Below are 14,493 nucleotides of genomic sequence, written 5' to 3' on the forward strand. Positions count from 1 at the left end.
GAGGATTCCCTGAGCTGACCAGAAAGAAAAGAAAGAACAGAAACAGGCATTCCCTTTTGACTAAGACCTAGTCCAAAGCGCATGGGGTTAAAACAGCGGTTTTGATTTGCTAGAACAGACTTGGACCATTTTGTTTGGAATTGGAAAAATTTGGAGCAAGTCATTTTCGATTTCTTTCGAGTCTCTTGGACTACATGTTTGGATCCTCTTCCTTCGAATTCAAAGGGAAAAAAACATATGTTCAATAGTTAGAGACTATTCATGCATGGTTCGTCGTATTTTAATTTACCGACAATCAATTAGACGATTAGCTTCATGCGTTGATTAATAGATTAGTAACTTGGAATTCAGGCTATGTTTATATCGAACTAAATTTAGTTAAGGGGCGGAACTACTTTCGTAGATGAAGGGATCTGGACCCCCCCCCCCCCCCCATTTTTAAATATTACGTATTTTTTATCTTCATATATCTCGTAAATATACTGAAAATTAAACCACCCCCACAATCAAGGACATTCATGGAAATTTCACTCAATGTGTGCTAATTGCACCTAATTTGAAGATAAAAATACATAAATTTGCTTAAATTTAGAATATTTTGTAGCATTAGAGCAGTTATCCAAGATGAAAATGGCGTGTGCTTGGCAACTCTAGCTCGGTCTATGAACTATGTTGGTTCGGTGATTCATGCCGAAGAGGAAGCATTGAGGGCGGGTCTCTTACTAGCTATTCACCAAAGTTGGGACATGGTTGAGTTAGAGTCAGATTGTGCTTTGCTCATAGATGCTCTTAAGGGAGTTGGAGAATATTTATCTATGATAAGCCGTATCATTACAGATTGTAGAAGGTATTGATTGTCGGCATATCAACCGTGTAGCAAATAGTGTTGCTAATGAATTTTGGCGATGAAAAGAAAAACCAGATCCATTTATCAGAAAGAGAATTGAGCGTGATCTCCACTAATCTGATATTTTCTTTCTTTAGAAAAGCATGCATGATTCATACCATGTTCAAAGCCAATTTCTTTCAAACCCTACACTTATATTTTATGTAAAACGTGTAACGTGGATTCTAATTTTTTTTTGGTACAGTCCAAAGCACCAAAAGCAAACTAATTAATTCTGGGGGAATAGTTATGACTTGTGAACTCATGAGTCTTATGACTTTAGCTCCCCTACTACATTTCAGAACTAATTTCTAACGAAACCCTAGCCTACACTTCAAAACTAATTTCTCTGAAACCCAACACTCACGCTTTATGTAAAACGTGATACAGATTCTTACTTTTGGTGCAATCCAAATCACCAGAAGATATAACTCCATGAGATAACTATGAACGAATTGGCAAAGTCGCAGAGTAATGGGAGCCGATAAAGTAACTTACATACTTGATATACTGATACTTCCTTTAAGACTAATGTACATAAGATTGTAGATGCGATGTTTGTTGAAATATATATGGATGAATGCATGCGTGCGCAATATTACCACGTGATTACGTGAACAATAACGTACCAATAAGGCTAGATGAAAGTATGAAACAAAATGTTCGACGAAATACTTCAAAAAAATCAACATATTAATACGCGGATAATGTATAGTAAATTATCTAAACCTCTTCATCAGGTTATCATTTGTCAACAAGAAAATAATCTTCAATCCGCTGCAAATCCACCTTCTAGCCAACACCCTTATTGGATTATGCTCCTAATTGCAATATGTTACCAAATGTCTGGTAGACTCTTTGACAATATGATGGTACAGACCAATATTTTGTGCTTAACTTTTCTAATTTTCTTTGCTAAGACTTATTCCATGGTTACGACATGCCCAGGTGTTCCTCAACATTTATATACCAGAGGAAATATCGATCACAAACTTCCATCATGAATTCCTGTCCAAACATATAGATAATGGAGAAGAAGTAGTAGATTAAATGGGTAACAAGCACTCATGCTAGAAATAATATCTTCATCCAACGTTCAGGTTTTGAAGTCAAGATTTGAGCAAGCTAGTGTCGCATATTGCGGCCAGACCCAACAGAAACTAAGGAAATTACACCATTATATTCATGGGCAAAATTTGGTGTTTGCTGAATAATCGGCAATCCATGATTTCAACCACTGGTCAATTACGTATGATTTAACACCGACTCTTCGATTTCTTTTTTATGAACTGCTTCACTATATAATTTCCATATTTGAAACTTCTAAGATGATTGGAGAAATCTTATGGTTTTGGTCAATATACAATTAGTCTATGGACATTATATAGTGTCATACTGTGTGGCCACTATTTGTTCATATATTCAAAGGTATTCGTCAACTAACCATAAAATGCTGATAATTTTTTTAGATTGTTCTGTTTTTAAATTGTTGTGTGTGTTGTAGGATAAAATAATTCTGTATTATTGAATGATATGGGGGCCTATATATAGGCATTTACAACACCACAATCCCGTAGGATTCGGAGTCTTAATCTACTACGGAGATGCTAATCCATCTCCTAATGGGAAACCTATTAGGCTAAGACACACAAGGGTAGAATAATAATTTTCCCGGAACACTCCCCCTTGTGTCGGATGCCTAGGTTGCATGGTGCACACATCGTTGCCTCGGTAAAAACCTTGTCAAGCAAAATAAAAACCTCTTGGGTAAAAACAAAAGCTTGATCGAAGGGAAAAAGAGCACAACGCACCGTCTACATTTGATAGCATCATGTGAGGTAGACTCCCCCTGAAGTCTACGAAACAACTCCCCCTGATTAGTGCCATAATCATGGAGTACAAAGAACAACGTATACAACGTTCATTACATGCTTCTCAAACGTATTCTCAAACGTAGTATTGGGTTAATGATTAATCATTAATCTAGCCACACATCCTTAGATCATCCATGCTATACTTAGCCAAACTTAGATCTTAGGAAACAAGATTGCATAACAACTCAAAACAAGAGTTTGCAATGAAAATCAGATTCTCGGATAGAATGACGTTCACTCACTTAAACGGCCATAACTTCTTCGTCAAAATAGGTATCAGCGAACCGTAAAATGTTCTGAAAAGTAGACACCCGTGGCTTTCCAGTGACATAAGGTTCACAACCTCATCCGATCGGAGCAGTTCACAATGCTCTGTCGAAGTTGACTGACTTGCAAATTTCCGGACAGAACTGTCCTATTTTGCTAAAACGGCCATAACTCACTCAATATGATAGCTATGAATGAATGGTTGGTGTCCCTGGAAAGTAGACACATAGACCTTTCCAACGGTACTAATTTCACCATATTTCATCGAGCGAGCTGTCCTGTAGGTCTTGTTGAAGTTGACCTATGAAACTGGACAGATTCTGATTTGTCACATTTAATGTGTCTTTCGCGAAAAGAATGGGGGAATAGACCAATGAAGGACTGATTTTGGTCCAAGACGGAACCGTACGCATCCTCTACGCTACCAGTGTCGACTGCTACACCAAGGCGTACGTTGATGTTGCTGGAGCTGCTGGCGGCGTTGGTGTGGATAGGATTTGTGTTGGTTCACTAAGTGTAGAACTAAACCCATGTCAAAGAAGCAATGTAAGTCCAATGACAATGCATAGGCGCATAGTTAATCACGTCATAATGAAAGCAATAGTGTCCCAACAACACTAACATGTATGAATGTATAGCTCATTGAATCTCTTCATCATCTATACTTAGACGGAATAGAGAATCAAGAATTAGCTTCATATGAACACATATGGGTATGAGTTCTTGCAACCGATTGTACTACGTTCTCTCGAACGTCGCAATCTGATTACATAAGCTCTCCGTGGTCTGGAGGCATTTAAAGTCTCTCGGGCACTCTCATATCTGTGTCAAGATCCCTTTACAGATATTATATGACCACTATCATATGCTGCAAATCAGTTTTCATGGACACTACTACTGATCAAGTAGCGGAAAGCAATTATGTCCATAACGAGAGAATATAACTCATCGTAGTCAATACTAGGATAATGAGACAATCTTTGCGCCATAAGTCCTGCATATATCGCATGACTTCATCTTTCTCATTACACTTACGAACAACGACCAACATAACAAGTCTAGTTCAACCTGTATTGATTCTTTCCACTTCGGTCAAGTTGCTCATCGTTGATGCTTTACAACGGAATAAGAGCATAAGCGAATACATCATCAATCATGGGAAATCAATCCATTAAACACACGCGCGCGCTGTATACGATCAATTCATGAGATTTCTATTCTTCTCTAACATCAACAAAAGGAGTCTGTAGCGTCCCACAGAAACTTAGTTGATACACATGTTTAGAGAATATCTCTTGATGATGGGCAAAATACTTGTGCCTACGCAGCTCGCTTCTTTCTGGTTTTGATTCCAGAGAATAATGGTCTCCCCCTCATCTAGGCAGGAGCCAAGACCGAAGCTATGACCCTTACTAGTCCATCTTTGCGTTTGCCGCCCTTGTTTTGTGGTACAACGCCACGGGCGCCGACAACACCACAGCGTACGATGGTGCCATCGCCGGCTTCCTTCCCACTGTCAGAGATGGTGCCAACGGTGCTAGGACCAGGTCATATGAAATTCTCTCATATTCTGAGAGTTCCAACCTTACCGGCACATCACAGCATTTATGTGCGATCTCGTCACTTTCGCAATATCGGTAAAGTCATTGAGCATCGAATCTTTGACTTTCTGGAGGTCGATAATGCATTGCACATTTACTCACTTTGATTAGTGCGGGATCTTAATGAGACATAGTGCCACACCACATCAATTCCTGGCGTTAAAACCAGAATGGGAGCATTCCATATCTCCCCCTAACGACGGGAAGTATGTCTCATCAAAGTGACCGCCTGCTAATATCGCAGGATAGAGATCAACGGGTGTAGATTGGAAATAGCGGACAAGTGTTGGTGATTCATAAATCATAACCAACCAGAATACTTAATCGTTTCAAGTAGACCCATTGAGATAACTACACTAGAGGCACATACACAACTTTAACCAAATAGGCGTTAGTGAAAAGAACGTTGGGACCGTATCCAGTGACCATCTGGTACGCACTAAACGCTTGGCAAGTTGTGGGTTGAAACGAATAAGCGTCGCTGCATGCAACATCATTACATATCACCATGCAAAAATCGGCAGGTTAGTACCCATAACCAAGTCCGAGCTCTGCTAGATCGTGCAGTGAATGAACATGAGGAATAATATGTTCAACGACGATCCCAGTAGATATGCAAAACGAAATCATCAAAGTCGTGGAGGTGAACTCTCCAACGGTATCCAATCAAATAGATTTGAGAGGATAGGAGGGGTAGTGAGCCCTTAGTATGATGATCATAGCTAAAAACTTTTAGCGAATGCAGCGTTTCTTGTGGAAAGCAAAGCGACGTGTGACCAACGCGTCGATGCTCTTAACCTATACCATAAAATTACCGAAAAATGTCCGCATTCGGTTGGATAGGGTCCACTAATGTCACCTTAAATACTTTGTAAGAATGGAATGTTCTCGGTTGGAGCCTTAGCAAATAAGGACTTCCTTGAAATCTAGCAAAAGAACAAGCTTTGCAAAATGAGCGATGGGCATCAGAGATTGCCATGGAGGCATTAGAAAGCACGGGAGGCATCACAAGCTCCTATGAAGGAGGGGATGCCGCCACCGACGGCCTTAATGCCATGGAGCCGCCGAGAAAGGCAGACTCGGCCTCACCGTGCATGGCACGGATAGGCACGGCCTCACCGTGTGGAGCACGGGTGAGGTGGTCCTCCAATCGCTTCGTGAACATGAAAAATAGATGATAATGTGAATTTCAAAGAACTCGAATCATCATATCTTGTTTAAAATGACCAAAAAACGATCATGTCAAAACCGAGGAGACAGTAAAACTGAACCCATGAATCAAAAAATCTTGAGTTACATAAACTACTGCTGCAGGCAAGCAAAACTATGTCTGCAAGCTAACAAAGCTACTGTCGAAGCTTGAAAAAGATAATGTCAATGAAATCAGACAGATTTATTCCTCTCCATTATTAACACAAATATCAAGATGAAAATCCATCATTGGCATGTATGGCCTTTAAAACTTAGCAAGGCACGAAGATATACAACACAATCTCCGCACGAGATCCGTAAAACAACTACTTGCGCCGTAGGACAGTGTGGGTGGTTACGCAATTAGCAAGACACTCGATTTCACGGCGGGACATTCTCAAAATGAAGATTAAGAGAGTCAACGACGCGGTGAACTTCTCTACACAATACGCCGTAGGATATTGTAAGAGAGGGGATTGAAACAAATGGCAATCCCATCGAATGTATCACATGGCAATAGAACTACATTCTTCAACTCAAGAGTTGGAAAGACATGGTATTGGAGCAGTTGAATACCAAACAATTTGGGTGGTAAAGACCATCCAATTGGTGCGGGTGGTCACCAACAATAATAAAATCGTTTGAGCTATGAAACGACTTGGAGAAAACCGGAAAATTAACCGGAAAACCATGTCAAAATAACTCAAAACCGGGTGAAATTTGGACTCGGAAAACGTGCCAGTAAAAACTGCTGGAAATATGCCTGAAAAATAACGAGAAACGACGAATTGCCGGAAAACCGGCCGGCGGCGGCCGGAAACTGACCGGTATGAAGGCCGGAACTTCAGGTCCGACAGGGGACGCTGGTAGGAACCGGGTGGCGGTGCCGGAAACGCCGGAATATGGCCGGAAGATGGCGAATACGCCGGTAAACGCCGGAAAACGTTCCGGAAACGCCGGAACAGTAACCGGGAAAAACGACGTCAATTTTGACGTTCCGAGGTCCGTTTTCTAAATTTGAAGGTCCAAAATCACAATGTAGTGCTATTGGGGTCCCATGTAACCCAAAAGCGGCCAATTTAAAAACCACGTGAGTTGCAAACGTTGACCATGCATGCTAAGCCAAGGCAAATAAAATTCTCAGGAGTCCAAGAAAGACGAGAAATTTTATAGAATATGCCAATATTTAATACAACAGAAACAAGCTTCCAATTCCAATAGACGACTTAGGATAAAGTCGAGCAATAATCATGGCAATGCCAACGTCATACTTGAAAAATAGTAAGCAGAAAACATAGTCAAAATAGATTGACTAATCAAAAGTCCGTAGCAACAAAATCTTGCATATCGGATCGGGCGGAGCTTTAGCCTGAGGCTCAAAAATGTTTGCTTACTTGAGAATGGAAGAATGTTACTTTTCCATCTCCAAAATTCCCTCAAGAAATAGATACAGGTGCCAAAAATGGCATGTGTTTCTTGGATGTGGAGTATGCATCAAGGTCAACTTTGATAATACAACGTCATAGACATTCATTAAATCACTTTAAGTGTGTCCCATAGAATTCTTTATTTTTGGGATCTTTTGTCAGCAAATAGTGCTGCATCAGAGTAATGAATCAACTCAAATAAATGAGTACGTAGACCTTGGGATTATCGTTTATAGACATGAGTTTAAGAAAACTCAAACATTCAAATAACAGTTGCGATGACGACGCATCCATAAGAAACGAGGGTTGTATAGGTTTTGAATAATCGAAACTATTCAAGTATGTAACCGGAATTAGAAGGGTTGTGATGTATATGGTCACAAAATAATCGATGCATATCGGCGATTCTCATGATCGCACCCAAAACAGCGGTGCACTCAGGCGACCACACGAAATCGATATCTTCCTTTTTAAATAATAACGTGACTCCCCCAGGACCGTCACACGAAAAACATCGACCAAGAGGGGAATCATATCCCTCTTTGGTCTCATCAGCGTTATAAGAAAGGCCAGAAAAGAAGACATGAAAAAGGCTAATATCGCCCGATAATTTATATATATATGTTCAAAAGCAGCAACTTTAAGAAAAACATACTTGTTGGTCTGCTAAATAGACCGCATATAAGTAAATTGCTCTGCAAATCGATCGTCATGCATGAAGTTGCTTGTTGAATTCATTTTCGATCTTCGTCCGATGACATAAAAATCTTAGGAGGATACGATCGAAATCGTATGTAGATGACAAAAGTATCGTCCATCTCGGCATGAATGTCATCATCATAGTACGACGAGTGATCACTTTTCCTATGCAAGCACGTGAAACATAGTTAGAAAATGAAAACGTGCAAATAAACGATTTAATAACCAATAGGAAAAGAAAAAGGAAAAACAAGAAATAGTTTAAAGGCCCAAAAGGGTAGAGAAGACGGGAGTAGCTTCTCTTAAGCGAAGAGTTTGCTTGTGCACTTCGCGTTCCTTGCGTATATATGCGGGATGATCAATTTTGAATCCTCGGATGCGGGGTCTTGCGGGGCAAAAAGATGTTTTTGCGGAGCGAATGCGGAGGAGACCCTGCGGGCCTGCGGGGGCTGCGTGCGGGCGTGCAGGGGCAGCGTGCAGGGCTGCATGCGTGCGTGCAGAGGCACCGTGCGGGGCTGCAGGGGCAGCATGCAGGGGCGGCGCGCGGGGCTGCAGGGGCTGCGCGCGGGGCTGCAGGGGCAGCAGGCAGGGCTGCGCGCGGGGCTGCATGCAGGGCTGCGGGGGCAGCAGGCAGGGGCTGCGTGCGGGGCTGCGGGGGCAGCATGCAGGGGCTGCGTGCGGGGCTGCGGGGGCAGCATGCAGGGGCTGCGCGCGGGGCTGCGTGCGGGGCTGCGGGGGCAGCATGCAGGGGCTGCGCGCGGGGCTGCGGGGGCAGCATGCAGGGGCTGCGCGCGGGGCTGCGGGGGCAGCGTGCGGAAGAGAAGAAAAAAAATTTTCCGAGGGCTCAAAAAGTTCAGGGTTTTAGGGCAACGTGCTGATAACGTGTTGTAGGATGAAATAATTCTGTATTATTGAATGATATGGGGGCCTATATATAGGCATTTACAACACCACAATCTCGTAGGATTCGGAGTCCTAATCTAATACGGAGATGCTAATCCATCTCCTAATGGGAAACCTATTAGGCTAAGACACACAAGGGTAGAATAATAATTCTCCCGGAACAGTGTGTATATTCTTCCTTTGTTTTCCAAGAATCTGCCAAATCATTACTACTAATGCATATTCGATGATTTGGGCTTCATAGTAAACTCAAATCGAAGGATCGGTAGACTTCTACTCTTCTAGTGTGATACAACGAACTAGTGAAATTGCCTCCAAATTGTATTTGTATTTGCAAAACCACAACATTGAATATGAAAGCCACCAAATTAATTATGACAACATTTGTCGATGGCCATATTCGAAATTTTTAGTTGGTGGCTTCTTGAACTCACCATAATTGTTCCCTTTGACATTTGTGATGAGGTTGGTGTTTAGCTAAGAAACAGGTACTTAGCCAGAAACTTAAAAGGTAATTTATTTGTAATTCACTAATTTATTTACAATTATACTAATTAACGACATCAACAGCAGATACTTAAGTGAGAAACTCTAAGCTAATTTATTCATGATCACACCAATTGGCGGGATCTTTTGAAAGTTGGTGAGAAATAGCTTTCTAAAACTAAAATCTAAAGCTCTTAAGCTATCCCAATTTGGATACTAACCTATCCAAGTTGGATATAATTTAGTTTAAAAGCCAACTGCCGAATAATTAGAAAGCAGTATTATCCAATTAAGTCATACCATACCAATCATAATATGAATGTACTATATGTTTCCATTTCAATAAACTAACAACCTATACGAGTATATGAGTACAATATTCAATCTGCTTCTTATTTAAGCAGCTTCTTAAATAAATCGAGCATCTCAAATCTGCTTCTCAGTCTTGAAAAGCATCTTGATTCTACCGACAATTGTATGATGAACAATGACCACTTTCCAATTTCTCTTTCTCAAACTACTATAGCTTATAGAGTCGGTATTGATCACTAATCGGACTTTTTCTTGGGCTTCACTCTGTGCCAGAAAACCCAACAAAACTCGGGTAATCTATTGGGCTTTCAGTCTCTCACCAGTCAACGTACATGCATCCTCGTGTAAGTCGTGTTGTTTGATTCAGTCGACATCGACCACGTACAGAGAGGTAGAGAGGAGTATTAAGTTCTCATATGTAGACACTATAATCTACGTACACTGCTCGATTCTGTGTTTCTTGCAGAGATTCGTCTTAACTTTTAACCAAACTCATATAATAACTGGGTCTCTCTGTAAAATCCTGGATGCCTGCTCTGTTACGTTGCCAGTTAATAAATCAAACACGAAAAAGTTAAAGCCACAGTATCATTCTAGTGATTCTACTGCTTACGAAAGCTTAGCTCGATCTTGATGAAAACTTATTTAAATAAATTACGATACAGATATTAATTGTTCTTTCTCATTCGCGTGCAACACATATAGAACAAGAGCCGAAGCATTGGATTAAGATATATAGATGAACTGGTGAAGGTTATTCATATATATGGAATTGGAATCAGATAGAGATATCTCTGTTTCTATCTGACAATAGCGTTTACCCCCTAGCACGGTAATAAATCAGATGCGGCAGAGAGCAGAGGTTTGTTACTCACATACTCTAAACCTTTATGGCATAAAGATAAAGATGGTAGGATATTTGTTTTGAATATTGTACGTGCTTTCTACCGTAAAGACTTCGGAAACAATGGAAAGTACACAATGTATGATCTTTATGGTCTTTACCAGCTTTAAAAAGGAAAATGTACCATATGATGAATACAAAAGCATGGGAGGTAGATGACAGTGCAGGATTTTAAGAAGAAATCCTAGCTTTTTCGACTCCTTTGTATTGACTTAAGTTCTTGTAGGTTCTAGGGCTAAAGATGGATCATTTTAGACCAACCGCGGTAAAACAACAAGTGTTTCCCACCGACTACCGTATACTGCTTTATAAGTCAAGAAATTAATCTATCGACGTATGTAAAATGCACAAATTATGTATTGCAACATAGTGCTTGGACATTGTAACAGTTCAATTATGCATTGTAATATGACGTCATGAACTCTGTAACATTATTGAGACTCAAATTGAAGTTGGGGGCAAGGAACAAAATCTCCCCGATATATTCTCCGATATCTCCATTTTTCAGAAAAAAAAACGATATATCTTAGGGGTAAATATCTTATTTTTTCCAGTATCTGCGATATTTCTCCGATAACATAAAATATCTCCGATATTTCTCCGATATTTACGATATATCCGATATATCTTCGATATTTTAGAGAAATATTTGGAAATTTTCACTTAAAAATTTTTTAACTCAATTTGAGAATTCTCGGACTCTCCTTGACTTGGACTTTTTGATTAATTAATCAACTCGAGCCTCGAGAGATATAAAAAATAAGACTAGAAGAATAGTCATTCAATCGGCTAATTTTTAATTTTTCCTAAAAGATATCGAGATGAGGAGTGAAAGTTCAAGTCTTAACTCTTAAAAGTCAAGCCATATAAGTGACCAGTGCTCTCCTTAACCTTAAGGGAATTCAAAATAAAGGGTCACAACGTAGTCTCACACTCTCATGAAGGTCATAAGAGAATATTCAGAATTTTAATAACAAGTGTTCTCCTCAAGGAATATAGAAAGAGTAGTAATCTTTATCTCCTTGACGTCATCTCAAAAGATATCTAGATAAGAAGTGTTATCCTCGAGCACTAATAGGGAAAGTAAGAAAATATAAGTCACATTGTAGTCTTTGTCTCCTAGAAGTTCCCTCATACCTTCATAAATTGCTAGCAACCCGTGAACCCATCATGGAATGATGATAATATTGAAATTTGCCATGCGTATTTTAGCACAAACTGCTTCTTCTTCTGCTTGTGAAAGAAAGTTGAGTACTTTTGCTCTTATTCATACAAAGCAAAGGAACTGTCTGCATGTCAGAAGTTGGAAAAACTCGTATACTACTACTACAACATGAAGTTACGACTACGTATAAACGAGGAAAGGATAATGTGATCAATGAAAACAACTATATCGATCTACTTCATGTTGCTAGTGACCCACTTTAGAATGACATTGATCCTCGCCATGATTGGATTATGCATGCCCACCTCGATGATGAAGATGACAACCCTCCTGCACATGTTGTAGAAAAGACAACTGATTTTGGAATTGATGTAAACAAGGTATTATCTGATGAAGTTGGAGACCCGGGAGATGATTCTGATAATGCTAGTGTGTGGGGCGGTGTAGCAACTCCAGATAGTTCAGATAGTGATGATGATGGTGGTGGTGGTGCTGATGGTGGTAACGGTGATGGTAGTGGTGGAAGTCGACAAGGTGGTAGAGATACAAGGTTTGAATATGGACAATTTTATGTAGGTGGAAAATTTGAGCAGTTTACTTGTGAAAGTAATTTTGATCGTGCTACCCAAGATGAGAATTATGGATCTAGGTACAGGAGGAGGACAAGAGGAGCCATTGATACTCAAAATATTTCATCTGATGTTAGTTCAGTAGCCTTAAGTTTTGATTCTATCAGTTTAGGCACATAGCACAGTGGGATGTCAAACGAATCACATGAAGTCAACTATCAATTTGGCCATCTTATTTACAATTATGATCAGTTTGGAGACGTTTACGATCAATTATCGAGTTCGGTTCATCCTTACTATCCCATTCTCGGAGAAACTGTTAGTAGCTCAAACCATTACAATTCGTACTATATGGCTCGTATGTCTTGGTCAAAGTATTGTAGTTTTGTTGACCAACGTGCATATTTTCAAGCACCTAGAGCCTCTTTCTGGTACTAGATAAAATTAATAATTGTATTTGTCTGTATGTAATTCAATAATAAATAATTTCGAAAGAGGAACGATATTTTTTTCTAATATCCTCGATATATCTCTGATATCTCATTTTAAAAAAAAAACAATATAATTTCCCGATACCGATATTTTGAACCTTGAGTTGGGGGAACACACCCAACTCAGCAAGAATTACTGGGTCATTTGCAGCGAGAGGGTAAGTTTTAGACCAATGGTTAATGGCTTGAATTATCTGATGATATTGGTAATTCTAGCTCAGGTCTCTGCCACGATGAACACCCTTCACTTCCCTCACAAGAAAACGTACAAATCTGGGAAATGGGATTTGCTTTAATCACGCTTACAAGAACATATAACAACCAAGCACTCAAACAAAACTTACGGTAAATATAATTTACCTTTTCAGGTCAAATAAGCATCAATGTAATCAGACGATTGAGTAATGTGGTGGGTTGGACATTGATTGTTCCACATTTTTGAAACCAGAAACCACAGTAAATGACAAAGTAAATATTTATTTTTATTGGGGGGTCTCTCTCTGAGAATGGGGAACACCAAAGAGAAGCGTACGACTTGCGTTTCAGGCAGACAATACGGCGCCAATTATGACTCATCTTCACAAGAAAAACAGACACTGGAGGAGGATTGAGAAACAAAAGAAAACCCTATTCTTTATCTGCAACTAATGAGTTGTCACTTCTCCCCAATCTGATTTCATTGTGAAATTCAAAGCTAATTGGGTTGCTTCCAAAAGGACCAAAACAATGCATGTCTGGGAACTAGGAAATTTCATTTTGTTTTGGAAGCCATAGGCATCGAGGAGCTTCTCATTTCCTAAAAAAGAAGAGTTTGTTCTTAAGCTGATATGGCCCCTCCTGCATGGCCACCACGTCACATGCCTAAACATGATTTTTTTTTTTTGCTTTCCATGCCTGTGGGAAATTTCGCTTTCCCTTTATAAAGTGGGACTTATTGATAAGGTAGTTTTTATCTACAGATGCACTTCATCATTAACAGGTGCAAATCTTTCAAATTCAAACATACAGTTTTTGTCATTATGGTTAGTATTATTAGTTTATTTGCATACACGGCCATAAATTAGAAGAATTTATAGGACCCCCTGATATCAATTGAATTTGCATTTTAGTAAGATACAATTCAAGAGTATTGCTAGGTTTGGCTCTTCACTTAGAAATTCACTCAACGCAAGACAATAATCTCCGATGACGCCATATATTCACTTTTAACATGTCTCATGTACCAATATTACATGTACCCAATTTTTTTCCTAACTCGCGTGTTTAAGAGTTAAGACTGTTGTCAAACTGTTAAAGTCGCTACATTGTAGAAGAAAATGCTCAAATTTCTAAACTGAAGTCTAAGATTTCAATAATAAATCAAAAGTCACCCCATAACTATAGAAGCACATATATTAAATGTCTCGGTATGTTAACACAAATCAAAAGCAATTCTCATCTTAAGAAGGCTCATAACCTCTTTTCTATGAGACTGTTCATGTTGATAAAGGGTTGAGCTCTAAAATCTATAGCAACTACTCGACACAAGGCAAACTATTGCTCTGCTAGGGTTTCTCTAGCCGCAGCAAACAAATCTCCAAAATCTATGGCTAAGGCAAAAAAATTCCTTCTTTCCAGAGTTCTCTTCCCTTTGGTTGCTGTAATCTCTTTACTTTTTCTTCTTTCTGGTTTCATTGAAGGTTTTTGCGGTGGTGATGTTGATTTTGTGGATTTGAACA

Source organism: Argentina anserina, chromosome 1 (genome assembly GCF_933775445.1).
Source record: "Argentina anserina chromosome 1, drPotAnse1.1, whole genome shotgun sequence".
In the NCBI taxonomy this organism is placed as follows: domain Eukaryota; kingdom Viridiplantae; phylum Streptophyta; class Magnoliopsida; order Rosales; family Rosaceae; genus Argentina; species Argentina anserina.